Source organism: Sus scrofa, chromosome 11, assembly GCF_000003025.6.
Source record: "Sus scrofa isolate TJ Tabasco breed Duroc chromosome 11, Sscrofa11.1, whole genome shotgun sequence".
Lineage (NCBI taxonomy): Eukaryota > Metazoa > Chordata > Mammalia > Artiodactyla > Suidae > Sus > Sus scrofa.
Genome location: NC_010453.5, coordinates 43,785,941 through 43,799,199, shown reverse-complemented (window position 1 = coordinate 43,799,199; position 13,259 = coordinate 43,785,941). Strand labels below are relative to the sequence as shown.

Sequence of the window (13,259 nt, the reverse complement as noted above, 5' to 3'; positions counted from 1 at the left end):
TATCAATAAAATCTTGAGTTAATCAACTAGGTAGTTTTTAAACTTTGAAATTTTCTTCTTTTTGTTTCTGTGAAGGCAAGGCACATGCAAAACTGACCAGTTGAAAGTGAACAATAAATAATATTGTTTAGTTCTATGCGGATTTTCTGAATGCTCTGTGCGCCATTATATAAATTTTAATAACACAAATCTGCTAAGCAAAACCATATATAGAATACTAAAGGGAGTTTGATTAAACACTCAGAAGAGCAAAATGTGTGTATTGCCAGGACCACGCTATCAGGAAAGAAGAAATCTGAAGGCAGATTTTATAGTCTTAACGTCTATTCCAGACAATAAACTAAATCTAACAACATGAATACTAAACAGTAAAAAGAGCATTAAGTGACGATGATTCTTCAAAGAGAAGCCTAAAATGATTAACTGCTATAATCCCCCCAATTGCTTTTATTTTGCGTTTTAAGCTCAATCATTTTGGGGATATTGTTTGACATTAATCATGTTACTTAATCAGTTCCAAAAGTATCATTCTTGGTTTAGTGTAAAGGAAATATCATTTTGTAAAGTATTATATAAGCAATAAATAAAAATCAGAAACTTGAAACACTCCTGGAGAATGTTTTGCTTATATCTTGTACTTGAGACGATGATAACTATTTTTTAAGTCCTAAGGCTTCAACCATGTTATTATGAGACATCTTCTTGGATATAATACAATTGTAGATGCACCAAAGACTTCATTTTTAGAGCATTAAGGATCTCAGCAAGATTATATATGTGTGTGTATATTATTATTCAAATCAAAAGATTCCTGTTGAATCTCTTCAGAATTACACACACATGCTAGCAAATTACTAATAACAAAGCCAGTCCTCTTTATCAGGAAAATAACCTCAATAAAGTCAATGTGAATAATCATCCCTGTTTGTGTGTTTGGGGATGACTCGAGCACTAAATTAGCTAATGTCCAAAGTGGTCTAAGAAAGCACGTAAGTCTCTCAGTAGATGGTGATATATAAATTATCTGATATCCACAGAATTCTCAAGGTTGTCAGAAATCAAGCTAAGCAAAATCATAGACACTATATCTCTTCATATAAATAGGAGATTTAAGAAGTGATTAGGCAATGATTAAAGATTTTTGCATAGTTGCCAAAACATGTATTTCATGAATTTGCTATCAGCAGTGTTTTGGTCATTAATAAGGTATAGTTATTTTTTTAATTTGAATAAAACCTCACATATATTCAAATATGTTGCATATGGACTAGGCCTTTCTCTATAAGTTGAAATTTTGACAACTCTCAATTTCTATTATGATTTTACGTACTCTGAAATAAATTTTTTAATAATAGACTGCTTTCTTTTTGTTATCCAGAACGTTATCAGTTGTATAACATGGAAAGTCCACTCGAGTAACTTTATAACTAAGGAAGTGAAACATCTGAACAACATTTTTACATAGTAATTTAAAACAAACATAAATTATGGAGTTATTTATTACTATGAACCATTTATTCACTTCATTCACTCAGCTTGTCAGTTGAAAAGATGTATTCCTCGTGTCTAGTGTAAATAATTGGTAATATTCTACTTTCTGTATACTTGTATTCAATGATTTTCTTATACTGTTCAATGCACAGTTTTCTGTAAAACATTTACATAATATTAATGATTTTAATTAGATATATGTTTTTTCTCAAATGTAATCTGAAAAAACAATGTAGACGAATCTGCTTCTATGTGTTAATTGCTAAAAGTTATTTCTGTAGCCCTTGAACCACCGAAGACTTTTAAAATACCAAAACAAGTGATCATCTTTTGCTACTCTGACCTCACTAAATAAGCTCTTTTAGCCTTTTGAAATGTTTTTAACCCTAGAAACTAAATTTATAAATCTGAAAGCTAACAAAAATAACAAAATTCACAGTGAAGACAAGAAATCAAAGAAAAAGGACTGTATTTGGTAAATTCTGAGTCTAAGCACAAGAATGAGAAAGGCAAAGAAGAAAGTACCAGAAGTCATTGCTAATTGGTGAAATGGCCTATGTCAGGTGTTTTGGGAGCTGTGAGCAAGTACTGCTTCACAATTCAGGAATGGCACAAACACAGCCTCTTCCTCCCTTTCCTTTTTTTCAGGCATTATGATAGTCTTTGCATTCTTTTTTTGCATTCTTTCTTGTTCTCAATCTAAACATAATTGAAATTATTCTCTATTCCAAAATAAACTCAACTAAGAAAGAAAAAAGAAACTCACATTTCTTTATACTTGTCATGTATTTATTATTTTTAACACTTTAGGGAATAAATAAATACCATGCTTGGCCAAGAATTAGTCACTTAGTAGCTAGTTGCTTAAATACTGCTAAATTACCCCCAAATAAATGTTGCCTCATTGGTATTTGGTGCCACCTTTTTTGCAAAACTATAGAGGTGGGGAAGTGGAAACCAGAACACAGTTTAGACAATACTTCCTTTTTTTTTTTTTTTCCGGTCTTGGTCTTTCTCTCTTTTTAGGGCCACACCCATGGCATATGGAGGTTTCCAGGCTGGGGGTCCAATTGGAACTGTAGCCGCCAGCCTACACCAGGGGCACAGTTATGTGGGATCCAACCTGTGTCTGTGACCTACACCACAGCTCACGGCAACAATTAGCCAGGCCAGGGATCAAACCTGAGTCCTCATGGATGCCAGTCAGCTTCATTAACTGCTGAGCCACAACAGGAACTCCTAGAAAATATTTCTGAGCAAAGAGGCCCTAAATAATTTAATTACTTATTTGCATATGTAAGGTAAATTAGTCTACACTATACAGGAATAAAGTTTTCATGCTGATTTTTTCATAATTAATGCAAAATTCATGAGTCTGGGAGTTCCCTGGCAGACTAGCATTTAAAGATCCGGAGTTGTCACTGCTGTGGTACAGGTTCAGTCTCTGTCCAGGATTCAGTCCCTATCCTGAGAACTTCTGCATGCCACAGATGTGGCCAAAAAAATTTCATGAGTTCGGGAGTTCCCCTTGTGGCACAGTAGCAACAAATTCAACTAGTATCTATGAGGAAGCAGGTTTGATCCCCGGCCTTGCTCAGTGGGTTGGGGATCCGGTGATGCCATGAGCTGTAGTGTAGGTTGCAGGCACGACTTGGAATCTGTATTGCTGTGGCTGTGTTGTAGGCTGGCAGCTGTACCACCAATTTGACCCTCTAGCCTGGGAACTTCCATGTGCCAGAGGTGTGGCCCTAACAACCAAAAAAAAAAAAAAAAAAAAAAAATCTCGAGTCCCAATGGAGACATTATGACTATAGAATAAGCATAGAAATTTAAAAAACAACATTTTTTCAGTAGTTACATTGTGTGGTGATTAACTCTTTCATGACTTGAGACCTTCAAATTGATAGGTCATGATTTTTGTTGGAGTTTCAAAATTTTATCTTACTTTAAAGCTTTTTGTAAGATATTTTAAGTATATATGCAGTAGAAAGATTTCATATGAATACTTATTAAACAGCTATTTGGACAAGTTAATAAGTATCCTCCAAAATCTAAGCCTGCTCCCCCCACATACAAATTCATATCCACATAGTGTATGCACCCAAACTGTAACATTACAGGATTCTTTGCCTGAATTCTAGTCTCTCCACATAGGTAATAGTCCACTTAAGTGGTTTATTTAACTTATATATTTTAACAGTTAAAAAAAGTATCTCTCTGGGAGTTCTTGCTGTGGCTCAGCGGAAATGAATCCGACTAGCATCCATGAGGATGTGGGTTCAATCCCTGGCCTTACTCAGTGGGTTGAGGATTGAGCATTGCTGTGAGCTTTGGTGTAGATTCAACTACTTGGATCCTTCATTGCTGTGGCTGTGACATAGGCCAGCAGCTGTATGTCCAATTCAACCCTTAGCCTGTGAACTTCCATACTCTGTGGGTGCGGCCCTATAAAAGCAAAAAAAAAGAAGGAAAGAAAGAAAGAAAGAAAGAAAGAAAGAAAGAAAGAAAGAAAGAAAGAAGAAGGAAGGAAGGAAGGAAGGAAGGAAGGAAGGAAGGAAGGAAGGAAGGAAGGAAGGAAGGAAGAAAGAAGGAAGGAAGAAGAAAGAAAGGTATCTCTCCAGCCAATTCAGACACCTTTAAAGAGCGCCAAATAATATACAGTTTGTATTTGGTTGTCTCACAAGGACCTCAGGTCTGGTGCATAAAACCTAAAGGATCTTTACTCCCTCCCTCCTGCAAATCTGTCTTCTCCCATGTGCCTTGCTTAGAGTAACCCCGTCTGTCCAATCCAGTATCCTCCTTAATATATAGTAGTGAGATGAAGCTTGCTTGACATTTCCCACCCTTGCCTTCTATGTATAATCAACAACTATTGTCCCTCACTCTCTGTTCTTCTGTCATACTGGATTTTTTTTTTTTCTTTTTTTCGGAAAGCCTCACATCTTTTTCCATCTACCAGTAACATTTTCCTCTTTTTCCTGCCTTCACTCACCCATCCTTTTAGTCTCATCTTAGAAGTCACATCCTTCAGGAAGACTTCCCAAACTACACACCCACCCCTGCAGCACCTCCCTGCCCCGTGGGTTTAGTTACTCCTTTTAAAACTTCTTAACCATACCCTTCTCTTCTCCACAATAACAGCTGTGCATTGGTAGCTCTTTTTTTCAATGTCTTCTTCTTCCTCTACCCAGATGGTAGCTACGCAGAGCATGAACCACACCTTTTTGTTCACTATTGTGCTCTTAGTGACCATATGCTTGACACTTATAAACTAATGTGTCAAATGTTTGTGCTACATTCATGGCGCCCAAATGTTTGCCACGTTGTTGTGCTTGCTCTATATTCCCTGAAGGACTGTACTGATGAATTAGGATCTGTATTAGAGCTTGTGGATGGATGTCAAGGATTTCTATAATTTTTCTGACATTTCTCAGTCTTTGGTTGGAGAGACTGATGGAAAGAAACAAAGGATAATAGGATTCTCCCTAGGAAAGTCAGAATTACAAATTCTGGTAGACTTAACCTTTATTTCTGATAGCTAAATTAACAGCATGCATTTATTCTTTTTGTGTGCATTTCTAATGTTACTTTCTTCTTTCAAATTTGACCTAAGATTTGGATTCTCTAAATGGTCACTTACATCTATTTAAAATTTATACTTAACATACCGTAATCACATTTCTTACATCACACTTTCTTCTTTTGTTTAGTAAACATTAACCTCATGATTCTTTCCTGATTTGTTTTCTATAATATCAAATGGTATAATCTCTGTATACTGTTTAGACATGAACTATAACATGGGAGAATCCTGAATTAGTGTTCTAGCTATGTCTTTTATAAATTTTCAAAAAATCTGGAAAGTTCACTTGCGAAATAGCAGCTTTCTTGCTTTTTCCTTCTTAGGAAAAATCTGTCCTCTTAGACCAAAAAGTAATTGTGGAAATCAGTGGGAATGTGGACCACAGTACTTCTGACATCTTAGAATATCTGCAAGTTACGCTTGCAAAATCTTGACTCCACTTGAAAGTACAACTCTTTTATTTACATCCAATGTCCATAATCAAAACTGTTTGGGTTTTTATTCTGTTTTTGACTGATCTAAGATCATAGAAAACCAAATGTTCTTCCAATAAAAGGGCATAAAAGACTTGCTTTCATATTAACAAACATTTTTTTCTGCAATTTAATAATATCTTCTTTCTGTTTCCTAGATATTTGAAGGTACAAGCTAAATTTAAAAATTATTTATTTATTCAACAAATGTTTGTCAAACATTGATGAAATGCCAAGCACACTTATATGATATTACTGCCTTGGCACTGAGAAAGGGTTTTAAAGATAAATTAAATCTTTTCATTTTGCAAGAGAGGAAACAAAGACTTAGCATTTACACCAAAAGTTATTTGTTAGCATTTACACCAAAAGTTATTTGGCGTTGGGAATATCAGTTGTTAGCATTTACACCAAAAGTTATTTGGCGTTGGGAATATAACTTGTTAGCATTTACACCAAAAGTTATTTGGCGTTGGGAATATAAGTTAGTCTGATTGTTTTTCACATCCATTATTTTTTCCTGATTGTTCTTAGATTGGGATGGATTGTTAAAGTATTGTTCTTTAAAAATATGCTATTATGATTAGTTGTTTAGTAATTTACAGATTCAAAACATTGGAATACATGTCATGCTTCTGAGTGAAATTTGTATCTTTCATCAAACTTTTTCTATTGGGTCAAATGTTCCAGAACACACTGAGTTCTAGCACACATTTTCTTTCGTTTAGACTTGCTGATATTATGTAGTAAGTGTAGTATTTGCTTACTAAGATAGTGAGGTGGATTAGGAGTTCATAATTATTGAGCCTTCCCCATATATTCTAATTTAAAGGTGAGATAATGAACACTCAGAATGACGGATTTAACATTCTTACATTTGCACTATGAGCTGGTGGAGTTGCTGACCTTTCAATTCAGATTTATGACCCCAAAGTCTTTGTTCTTTCCTCCACGCCTTGCTGTAGGGATTTACGGGTCTCTCTTCTATGGTAACTGCTTGCAACCCCATCACTTATTGTAGATAGTTAGCACATTGCCTGTTAATGACTTCAAAAGTTCAAAACAGTCTACAGACTGCTATTAGGGAATGATATGCAATTGGAAAAATATTTCTTTTCCAGCTACTTTTAAATCAGTCATTTATGCCTATACCATGTTTATAGACACTTCCAGATATGGGGTGGGGGGAGAAATCTCATTCTAAACTATGAAAGTAAACTGGCAATAAAAGAAATTAAGAGATTAATCATATTTGGATAAAAGTCTTATCTCTATGCCTACAACTTAACATGCGGTGAACTTTAGAATCAGACACACAGCGAATTTCCATTTAATGTAAGCCAATTGGAAAGCTGTTTTTATTTCTTCTACAGTATGTGTTTGAACAGAGCCTCTACAGTATCTCCAGACTTTTCTATACTGTAAAGGCCCTAAGTTGAACCTTACTTAAACTTACCACTTTAAAGATCAAAGTGGAAGTATTATTTAAATTTGATTTCACATAATTATCTTATGCATATTTCTATTTCTTACCCTTAAAAGAGACCCATAAGTTTATTGTAGATAGGGGGTTCTCTAGATGTGTCTAAAGACTCTACCAATTAAGATATTCTAAGAGGAAGGTCTAGATTCAAATCTCTGCTCCGCTGATTTTTTTTTTTTTCCTGTAGCAATTGCTTGACCTCAGAGTATTTCTGTGAGAATTAAATAAAATAATCCATGTAAAGCACTTAGCATATATTGGGCAATAGTATACACACAGTTAAGTCTTAGCTGCTAATATTAAATTTTATTATTATGAGTTAACATATTTATAGTGCCTAGCAACTGGTAAACACTGAAGCTATTATTACTTTAATATGTAATTTACTTTTCTTTTTTCTGAAAATTGGTCTTTATTTATAGCATAATGTTGATTTAGTCCCATAGCAAAGTGTTTGCAGAAATTTACAAGAAATTTTTTGTTACCAGAACTGAATTTTCTATATGTATAAGATGGTCTTTATTTAGTTTAAGGGGAGAGGTTTTCATTTCAAAAAGGGGGAGTTTTGCTTAAAACTGATTTTGTGTGGCTGCCGGCTGCCTGCAGTGTATACTGACTATTGTTTATTCACTTAGAAAAATATGTAATCACCGTAGGGATTGCCTCAAACTATTTTTCTTGATTTTAAAAAATAAATATTAGGATTATATTACTATGAACAAAATAAAACAATAATAAATTTACTTCCAGTCCCTTGGCACTGGTTTCTGGTGTTTGGCAGCATTTCAATGTAGCTAATCAATTTAAATAGCATTGATTAAGTTGAACAAAAAATGATATTGATTGCAGGCAGTAACCAATAAATAGGCTAATGTTCCATAGTTATCATAGGTCATTGTTAACTACCCATTTAACTAGACAATTGGAGTTATCATTATTAAGTAGAAAGTCTCAGAGATATTCATGTTTTAATATTTTATAAAATTTTAATGTTTTGTTATAATTTTAGTATAAGCCTTTGCTATTCTTTTAAGACATATAAAATGTCTTGTTCTTGAATGTGGGTAGATATGCTTAAACCCCAAATGCTGAAGTTCTCTTATAGGTTTTATTGAAAATGTCTTAAGTAATTTAAAGTAATTATACATGAAATCAGATATAGTGAGCAGTTAAGTATGAAGTTACTCAAAACAGTATTAAATTGTTATACTTACATGCAAATTATTTTCAATGTATTATTTCCATGGAATTAATTTTCCAAACTCTTGCTTCTTATGAAAGAAAATCAGAATTGTTACTGTTATATGTTTATGTTGAGTTGTGAGATAAAATGAGGTTTTATGATGTAATTTTAATTCTTATTCCATTGCCCAAAAGTAGCAGAGTAAAGTAAGGCCAAATGATTGGGCTTAGTTTGTAGCATATTTGACATCATTTTTCCTAATAAAAAGTAATACCATAAGTGATAGGTACTATGGGAGGTCAGGGGATATGGGGACCATCAGAAATAATGAATTGGAATTGGAGGTTTAGAAAGAGGAAATGAATATTGTCCAACTAAATTTCTTTTAAGGGCTGAAACAGAGCAGTTATTAATGGAAAATGTAATAATGTTTTTTTAGCATGGATAAAATTGATAATTGAATTAAATTGGCTTGTTCATGAATGTGTTTTTAGCTTGGCTTGAGTAGTGTCTGAAGACCATAATCAAAGAATAGTGATAAATGGAAATTGGGACAGATATTAGCAGGGGGCCCTAAAGATCAATGCTAGATTCATTTTGATTTAACATCATAATTAGTGATATGGAAGAGTGGTTAAACAGTATGTCAATGAAAGTCACAAATAATCTTAATTTAGAAGCTATACAACTCTGTGGACTGTGTAAATATGCAAAAGAAATTTAGAGAAATTAGAAATTTCACAATGAATGAAATGAGATTATCTTTGTAAGCAAGAACATTTAATTTTGAGATCTGTTTTTAGAAAACATTAAAGAACTCAACAAATATCAGTGAGAATGTGTCCACTTGTAACTTTTCATACCATATTAACAGTGGCTGGCTGCAGGAACACAAAAGTGTCAGAGAATAAGGGGAAAAATAGCCTCTGTTATTTTCATTATATATGTATATTTATCAATGATAATTTTAATTATTATGACTAACTAGACAGCTTAGAAGTTGGTTTTTCATTATGGTCAATATCTTCATTTTTAATTTTTTAGACCTTTATTATCACCTTCAGATTTAAGGAAAATTTATTTAAAATTAGTTTTGCTTTGAGTCTTTTTCACCTTTATTATCAAGGAAAATTTTGGATGGCCATGGTATCTGGTTAACTTGTTCACCTAGAGTAGAAAATGTATGTAATAGCTACCAAAGCTGAAGAAGGTTTTCATTTAATAGTACAATGTTGTAGTTCATATTCACAAAACCTGCTTTCTCTTTTTGTATTAATCCTTAGAAAGTAAAAGTAGCCTGGCCATCTCAGAGAATCCTTAATAAATATTCAGAAGAGCATCTTTAAGTTAGAGCATAAGTAGAAGTTTTATTTTCTGAGAAATGTTATTAATGTATTCAGAGTTACAGAAGTGACCTGGGAATATTTAAATTACAGAAAAATAACTCTCATGTTTTAAGTCTATTCACTTTTAGGAACAAAAATTTAAAAAATTTTAAAATCAGAACACAAACACATGATGGAAAATATGTGATCAATTTATATATCATGTATATGTCTAGACATTTGAGATATATAACATCCTTTGCTGTATCTTCAAAAAAATGAAACATCATCATTTAGACTATAAATGTAAAAGTGCTTATGGTGCATTATTCTACCTCCCATGGTTAGGGACAGAATGCAGACATGCCACAATAATGTTTTTTATTTCTACTGTTCGAACCATATTAATGAGAACATCATTTTGGAGAACTAATTATTTCTATTTGTCTTGTGTCACACTTTCTAATTCCCCTATATTAGCACAGCCAAAGCAAATTAATTGCTTTTCCAGCAGTTGAACCTTGTCCAAGAATGAGCTCACATTCCCTTCCAGTTTCCCCGTTTCTGGGAGTGCATTGTGTCAGAAATTTCTCTTGATACTTAACATAGTCTAGAGAATATCTTTACAGATTTCTGTGCGCTCACTGGATGAAATTTATAAGTTTAAGTGACCCGCCAGGAAAGATAAAGTTCTTAGCTGCAAGATTATACATCAAAACAGTTAAAGGGAAATTAAAATTAAATGAATGAATCTCACTGAAGCAAAAAAAGCAGTAATTAATGGTTCCCTTAATTGTCTTCATAAAATATTTGCATGGGTCTAATTTGCATAATTTGCATGTATTAATTAATCTTTCAAAGGAATTTTGTGCTGAGAGAAGCCAAAAAATCTCTTTGTTTTATTTAACATCTAATGAAATATTTATCTTCTTTAATGAACTTCTCATCTTCATTAAAATAAAAATTGCACAAGTTTGTACGTTTTAAATGTTTTTATAATTGAAGTATTCAAAAAAATCTCTTTAGACTTACAACAGCTGAAAAACAAACACATTATTTAGCATTCACGATCATTTTACAACAGCAACACTTTAAAAAAAAAAATGTCCAATTTCACTTTCTCAAAGGTGGCAAGACATTTGGTAAATGAATAGACAAATATAACTATTTAATTTTCAAAGTAAGATTGACAAAGACCTGATCATTTCTTTCAATGGTAATGTTATTTTTATGGCTGAAATAGTGGGCAACTAGAGAATATATATATGAGAGAAAAAATCAGTATGTTTAATTGTTTGGGAAATGGTTCATTGGTTAAAAATATTTTAGCTGGTTCAAAGAAATTAGTCCATTAAAATCCACTTGCTATTATTAACAACTGCTAGATTGACAGTATTTCATGGCAGAAGCAATACAGTGCTAACTTTATCCTAAATCTGCCTGCTGGAGATAGGCAGCAGGGGTTTCTCCTCTCACGAACTGAGAGATCATAGGGAAAAGCAAGAAACGTGCCATGAAAGGGCTGAAATCCAAAATTTCAAGAAGTGCCAAAGAGTATACATTCAAGAGAACAGAGGAAGGGAGTAAGGAGAGAGTCTGCAAGTTAAAAGACATCGGGGAAGGGACATACATGACCTGTTAGTGGTATTCATTTGTTTGGATGCAGCAGTGATTCAGAATATTACGAAGAACATCCTCTAATATTTCTACAGCAATTGGAAGTGTGCATAGCTTTTTCACATAAATTATTTTTGTTGATCATCACAGAATGCCCACTTTATGTTTGAGGAGCCTGAGGAGCATGATCATAAAGCAAATTGCTTGAAATCGGAGGGTGAACTCAGGAGCTCTGGGCCTCTTTGACTCCATATGTCTTGCTCTTACCTGACATCCATCTTTGTATCTCATGATAATTTATGAAGTGCCTGTGACTGGCTAAATGTTCAACTCGATAATGAGGGTGGCATAAATTTATAAGGATTAAGATTCAAAATGCAAATATATACTAGTTCTTTCCATGTAAAGTTAGTAATGTGATAATATCAACTAAATTGACTTTGGTTTCCTGGAGGATTCATCTTTAGGGAAGTAAAAAGGCATTTGCATTAGGCAATAGTTATTTTTTAGCCCTGAAACCACTCTCATAATTTTCCATTTCTCAAGGAGTTTTCCCTAAGATAAAAGGAAAAAATAAATCCATTAGGTTATAAAGATAATTATTATTCAGTTACGAAGTAAATGCTGATATAGATTTCTAGCATTAACATCGACAGTTTATTTAAGTAACTGATTTCTAAATAATTAGAATTAACCTGAAGACGATTTAGTCTTAGGAGAGCAATGCTAGACTGAAAGCCACAGTGTCGTACTGGCACAACCATTCATTAAAATTGTGACACTGGTAACTCACTTTAACTACTAAGACCTGCTCTATTGCTGATATTTTTATCCCGTCAAAATGGCACATATATCTAATTTCTTATGAGTATAAATACACACACACACACACACACACAGTGTGTTCATGGTTCATTAGGATACATAGATTCTGGATTCAGACTGAGTTCTGATTTCCACACTGCTGTTTATTATCTGTATAACTTTAAAAGTGTAAATTAAACTTCTTGATTATGAGGGCTCCTAATCAGTAAAACATAGAAAATGGTCATAATATTCACCATGCAGGCTTGTTATGGGGATTAAGTGAATTAACATATGTAAAGAACTTACAAGTAAGTAGAGGCTATGCTCAAAAGAATTTGCTAGTTCTACAATTATCCACAAATTTAATGTAATAGTACTTGCAATAGTATTTGATTTTGGCCAACATTACACATTTTTTGAATTTTGAAAAATTATCTCAAGCCAATGAATATTTTTTCAGTACGTGGCATACTTTTTCTTTTAGCAAAGTTTTAAGCTGGAAAATGAAAATGATATCCAACAGGTTTTTCAAGGCATTTAAAAAATTCATGACAAATTGTGGATTTCAGTATTTATGTCCATTTAAACAGTATGGCTTAAGGAGATTGATTTTCAGCTGTTAATGATTACTTATCTCTTTCCAAACTAAATAAAAGATAAACCAGTTATTTTTGATGCATTTGAGATGAAGGGTGAGAGCTTCTTAATTTTTTTTTATTATATTTTGGCAAATTTCTCTTAATATGGTTTGCATTTTCATATAGTATGAATAACTGCAGACTCTTTTAATTCATAGATAATCATACTCCAGAGATAGTAAATCTCCAAACATAGTTCCATCTAAGCTTACTAATTACACCTATAAAACGATGAATGATGGCTACAAATTATTGGATCTGACTCTCATTCTTTATTTATTTCTCCCTGGGAGAAAGCACTGGATGGAGAGATTTTAGGCCATAAATTATTCCCATACATAATCAGGTGTGCTGTGTTTAACTTTGATTCTATACTATTATGGTTTTACATTTGTTCATGAAATTGCCATTTAAGCAGATTAAGAACTAATTATTTGATTTCCAGGATGAAATGACATTTACTTGTATTTATAAATTTCAATTTTTTTTTTTTCCTTCATGGCTTATGCTGGTTAATACAGTCTTAGGTCTATCTCATACCAAGTTATCATAGTCCTTGTACTGGTTTTTATGTTTCTCTGGCAAAGTTATATGAAATTTATCTCTAGTTCCGGGGTTGGAAATGGAGAGAAATTTCACAAATGAGAAAAGATTAGATG

The 13,259-nt window shown here is 33.0% G+C and overlaps 1 protein-coding gene across 1 annotated transcript in view; it reads left to right on the top strand.

The window, feature by feature from the left end:
* The window catches only part of DACH1 (dachshund family transcription factor 1), a 422,381-nt gene that overhangs the window by 388,567 nt on the left and 20,555 nt on the right, over positions 1 to 13,259 (top strand). The window lies entirely within an intron of this gene.